This window comes from Trachurus japonicus, chromosome 7, assembly GCF_045865225.1.
Source record: "Trachurus japonicus isolate A0001 chromosome 7, Traja_1.0".
Classification (NCBI taxonomy): domain Eukaryota; kingdom Metazoa; phylum Chordata; class Actinopteri; order Carangiformes; family Carangidae; genus Trachurus; species Trachurus japonicus.
The window spans coordinates 2,780,789-2,786,788 of record NC_140913.1 but is presented as its reverse complement, the minus strand read 5'-3'; the positions used below and the strand labels follow the sequence as shown (position 1 = coordinate 2,786,788).

Sequence of the window (6,000 nt, the reverse complement as noted above, 5' to 3'; positions counted from 1 at the left end):
AACATTCCACTGATATCTGCTTTAAGGCTGTCAAACTATTTTTTTTACGCACGATTACCACTGTGACTTTTGAACCTCGAGCCACACCGTAGTTTGGGGAAACAGAGAAGCTGCTTCTCTCCAGACGTGACCACACAGACACACGCCGTCTTATAATGTTACAGAAAACCTGCATATGTTTTTTCTCCTCATGGTCCTACACTAGAGAACTTGTTCTTCTTATCACCAAACGAGGCCACTCTCTCTCTCTGACAGCTGATTTTTAAATACCATGAATGGAAAGCATAAGATGCATGCATCCATATTGCTGTTATTTCAAGCAAAAAAGAAAAAGATGTGATTAATCACGATTAACTCAGGAAATTTTGAGATTAATCACAATTAAAAATTGTAATCGTTTGACAGCCCTAATAATTATACGTTATTATTTCATAGCGTGGTGAATGTGCAGGTCTCAACTTGACGAGAGTGTGCGCCTCGATGTGAGAAGCTCGCGTCTCTGCCCCACCGTTCTAAAAACAGCTTGCACCGACAATTAAAGGTAACCTACTCCTATGACTATAGGGATTATGGCAATAGGCCAATTTGCCAAAATGTTGAAATATCCCTTTAAGAATGTATTCAGACCTGACTCATTTGGAGCAGTTGTTCCGAAACAGGGAGTGTTTCACCCCAAAGACGGGTTGGTTTGGTCCTATGTGAACAAAGAAATCGCGCTCGGATGCAGAATAAAAGGTGAGATGGCAGAGATGTGGTGGTCTGGGCTTGTTTCCATTGGACCTATGGAGCTGTTCGTTTGCAGTGAGAACATAATTGACTCAGCGACTGACACAACCGACTCAAAAAAACACAAACTAGCCACACACACACACTGCTGATTTGTTGTTTTTCCTGTGTAACCTCCAACTGTTGGACCTGGCCTGTTTGTTTTACTTTGAAGTTTCACGCCAGTCTGACTCTGTCCAAGATGAGCAGTAGCCCCGCTGTTCACAACAGAGCAGCATTCTGCCCCAGTGCTCCTTCATTATCACATGTGATGCTGATCTTTATAAAACACTAATGAATTTCAAACAAAGAACTTTTCTCATGTTCCTGGATCACTCGCTCCAACTCAGTCTCAGTGTATTGGGATTTTGTTTTTGATGGAATCCACTGAAGTGAAGACGTTTTCATCTACAGACACGAAGTCACCACCTTCCTGCTGAATAAATCATATTTTCTTGTAGCGTATGCCTCCATATTACCATAACGCCTCAATTAGCACTACCTGTTAATTACCATATTGCATAAGGACTTGTGCTGTGGTAAATGTCATAGTCCTTTATTATACGAGTGTGACCTGTTACGTATCACACACAACGACACGCGATGTATGTATGGACTCACATTCCCATTAAGCCTGCAGAAGAGAGAACATGGAGCCCCTTTTGATTTTGAACGAGTCGTGGAGGGGTCAAAGGTCAGCGCAAGATTTTAACACCTCACACATAACAACTCATGGCCACCACATAAACACAAACACACACACACACACGCTCACACCTTAAACCCATAGAGCTGCAGTTCTAGATCTGCTCTGATCATGTGGTTCACACTCAAATCCGTGGCAGAATGGATCACAGTTATTACAGCACCGTTGCCGGGGCCGATCAGTCGCTAAGTATTGATCAGTTTCACACTGTGGTCCGGAGAAGCTCCGCACCGAGGGAGACGGCAGCTGATTCCTGCTGCTATGGATCTGTGGTGGAGTTCTCACTCCATTACAGCCCATGAGGAGAGGACTGCCTCATAGATCAGGATCCAATGCCCCCCCCACCACCACCACCACCACCTTCACCAACTCTGGAGGTCAGGAGCAGAGGACACTTCCAACTGGTTCACTTCCAACTCACTTCCAACTTATCCACATTAAAAAAAAGGAGGAGAATTAAATAGTTGGCTCATCTTATCCAGGCTGAATGAAATTTGTCTTTTTGATTACTTCTTCTTCCACCCCTCAAATAAATGTCTTGCCCCCTCAAATCCAAATTTTAGAAGTTGAGAAAGCACATTTTAATACTCAAAAAATGTGTATATTACAAGTTGACAAAATTATCTGCAGTAGCACAAAAATCCACCTACTGTCTACTTTTCAGGTTTGTAAATCTTGGGATGCCCCCAGACCCCCCTACAGGGGTTTAGCTACTCACCTTTTTCACCCCCTCTGGGTTTGCAATGCATCTTCAGGTATATGCACCCCTAACCCCCCATATAATGTGGCTCTTTGCATTACGACAGTAAAATATTTGGGCTCTAAGACCCTGGTTGGCCACCCTGGCCCCTAGTTGGACAGGTCTGAAGGTAGAGGCCTGACAAAGTGCAATCCACTTCTCCAGGTTGGGTTTGGACACATAGCCAACAACCCAATTCAATACAGTTACTCTAAGCACGGAGAAAAAAAGTGCTGGAGCATGATGTGTTCACATTTCTGACTGCCCCCTCATATATGCCTGCCTAGAACCGGCCCTGTTCTCTGGTCAAGTGGACTTCAACACGGTTCCAACACGTGCACTTATCCTGATCCACACTGCAGCTGCTGGCAGAAGGTGAACTACAAACCACCTTAAAAATCAAGAGGTATAAGAGAACACAAAGAAAAGATAATGGCAAGAGCGCTCATGAATGTCGGCAACACGAATCCCCTCTCACAGCCTCTCTCAGATGTCTGCTGGGTGGACACCTCAACTTAAAGGGATACGCCGTCGCCAACATTTTCTTTTTTTACGTGTCTTGCCTCACTCCCGAGTCCATGACCAGCAGATAGACACCATCCTTTCGACTGTGCGTGCAGTAACGTGGGAGAGCCCGTATCACCTTTAATTAGCTTAGCTCAAACTATAACCTATAACCTATACAAACCTATACACTTCCAGTGTTTAAGCTAAGCTAATTACGGGCGATACGGCTCTATCTCCCACGTTACTGCACGCACAGTCAAAAGGATGGTGTCTATCTGCTTGTCATGGATTCGGGAGTGAGGCAAGACACACACAAAAAAATGTTGGCGTATCCCTTTAACCATCTTCAACCTGGACAGATGACAACACTGACATTGCGTAAAACAAAGCAGACCCTTGAGACACAGGGAATTTACATGAGAACGGACAACTGTTCTTAGTGACTTATGCAACAGTGCTTGAAGGTGTCTGTAAAGCCAGAAGTTAGTGATGACTGAGGATTAATTTATTATCCTCTGATTTGAACATAAACCACTGAACAAGTCCTTTGTCCCTCCCTACTCCCCCACTGTAAACCTCATGATGGAGGATTTACTGCAGGACTGTTTCATTAGACTCAATTAGTTTCAGCTGGTGTTCCTAATAAATGGCCAGCTGAGCGTATTTATTTTTCTTATCTCTGTGACTGAGTACTCCACATGCTGAGACCATAAGACATGGTTGAAAAAGCTAGTATGTGGGCCTTGAATTCATATTGTCACAGAAAATGAAATATATGAACTTTAACCAGCAAATTAAAGGTCCCATATAGTTTAAAGGAAGAATTCAACATGTTCTTGGATTATAGATCAGCTCTAGGTTCTATATTAATACTACAAAAGTATCAAAGTCTCAGTCCACAGAGAAATACACACAGACTGCATTCAGACACTGTGCCGTAAAATGAGCGGTGAGAACTTCTGTGACTTTGTGATGTCACAACAAAGCAGTCACCGCCCTCAGCCACGTCCCAAGCTCTAGATGAAACGATCGCGAGCGAGCGGCGCGTCTGGTGTGTGTGAACGACACATTATTAACCGGCCGGTGTGTCCCCGGCCAGCTAATAATGTACAGTGAGCTAATATACAAGACAAAAAACTATCAATATGCACCCCTTCAATATGCACCCCTTCCTGGATCAGACCCGGCTCATTTTGGTCAATGGGAAAGGAGCCAAATGGCGATTGTTAGCGGGTCGACCCACGTTTCAAAAACCTGAGTCGTCGGAAAGCGGCTTTATAAAGTGTGTGTGTGTGTGTGTGTATGTGTTCTTGTACTTGCTACGTTGTGAGGACTGGAACGAGTTTTTAACTAACAGACTGAGGACATTTTTGGGAAGTGAGGACATTTTGGCCGGTCCTGACTTTTTCAGGTTATAATTAGGTTTAAATTAGGTTTAGAGTAATGGTTAAGTTTAGGCATTTGTTTTGGATGGTTAAGGTTAGGGTAAGGGGCTAGGGGAATACATTATGTCAATGAGGGTCCTCACAAAGATAGAAGTACAAGGATGTGTGTGTGTGTGTGTGTGTGTGTGTGTGCGTGTGTTTTGGGGGGGGGGGGGGGCAGCAATGAAGAACATGCATTGCTGTTAGCAGCAGGGGTTGGACATGGAAGTCTCCATCCCCATGGAGCTCTAGAGAGAAGTCTGAGAGAGTCGATGTAAAACTACAGTGAGATGGTTTTTTTTAGTTCTTAAAACAGCCAATCTTCTTATGGATCAACACTTCAAATAAAACACAGAAGAAGGAGAAAATACAGCGCCTTAAAAACTGTTCTGTGTGATAAAGGTGTAATGGCCGCTCACTGCAGCAGAAAGTCCGACTCATTGATCCTGTCGATGCGGTAGCTCTGTTCTAACACAGTGTAATGAGTGAGCCTCTGAGGCGGCTGCTGATGGTCTCTATGATAAAATCAAAGCAGTAAAGTCAGAATTCCTTTTCTTCTTCATTAAGGGCCTCGTCTCACTGAGCACAATCTCATCTCTGCACTTCAACATTTGTCAAGTTAATCACCCACAGATGTTTGTGTACTGTGAGGAATCTCTTCCCTCCTTTTATATATAATGTATTGATGCGTACAGTAATTATCAGCACCTCTCTCTAAAGGCTCCAACGTATGGATGTGTCTTTAAATTCTCTTTTATCACCCCTAACAAATCAATATGGATGATGTGATTTTCTCCTCTCGTCCTGTTCACTGTTTAATCTCAGTCTGTTGCCTCCTGTGTTCTGTTGCCAGCACTAAACTTAGTCTTTGTGACTGTGAAAGACAAGTTTTCCTTCTTTCCTCAGGGCTTTTATTGTGAAGGGGGAGGACTCTTCATCATCACCATCAACCCACTGTCTGCCCCCCTGACATGGAGCTACACAGCTGCTCAGTCACAGACCTAGACAGATGTACTCCTCCAGCTGCTGTCAATCAATGACACATACACATCCTGCTGCTGTCCATCACAAACAGATATAGACACGCCCCTCTACCTGCTGTCAGTCAGACACTGACACGCCCCTCCAGTTGCTTTCTATTGGACAAACCCTTCTGGCTGCTGCCAATCAGACACAAACATTAGGCCTGTAACGATACACCAGAGTCACGATTCGATTCGTATCTTGATTTCTGACCCACGGTTCAATACACGATTTGATTCAATTCTAATTTTTTAAGGTTATAAAAAGAAGAGATTTTGGTGGCAAAAGCGAGCCCTAATTATAACAATAATAAATTAAAAACAAAGACACTATTTCCTGTGGCATTTTTCTTGTGTTAGAGGACATATCAGCAGAAAAGGAAGTGCAAAATTGCATTTCTGAGTTTGTCTGCCTTCAGATTGCTGTGAACCAATGGCAGACGCAAACTGGCTGTTTCAGGGAGACTGGAGCTGACGTGTCACAGCTCCAGGGGAGGGCACTAGTGCTACAAGCTCCCGCCCCCGTTCTGCATCTCTCCATTGTGGAGACTATTCAAGTTTAGGAAAAAAACTTGCGTATGTGCCATATACCCAGGCCCCAAGCAAAAAAAACAGCCACGGAGCGTTGGAATGGGTGTGTCGCGGTTCTGCCATTTCATTGGCGACACAGGTTCGTGTCTTAGAGTGTCGCGGTTTCGGTTTCGACATGTGTATCGTTACAGGCCTAATAAACATAGACATGGACGCACCCCTCCAACTGCTGTCAACCAATCACAGACATACTCAGCCAGTGTCAATCAGGAACAACATATAGACACACCCCTCCAGGTGCTGTAA

General features: G+C 44.1%; 1 protein-coding gene across 1 annotated transcript in view; it reads right to left on the bottom strand.

The window, feature by feature from the left end:
* Nucleotides 1–6,000, bottom strand: part of kcnd1 (potassium voltage-gated channel, Shal-related subfamily, member 1) — a 90,892-nt gene that overhangs the window by 59,297 nt on the left and 25,595 nt on the right. The window lies entirely within an intron of this gene.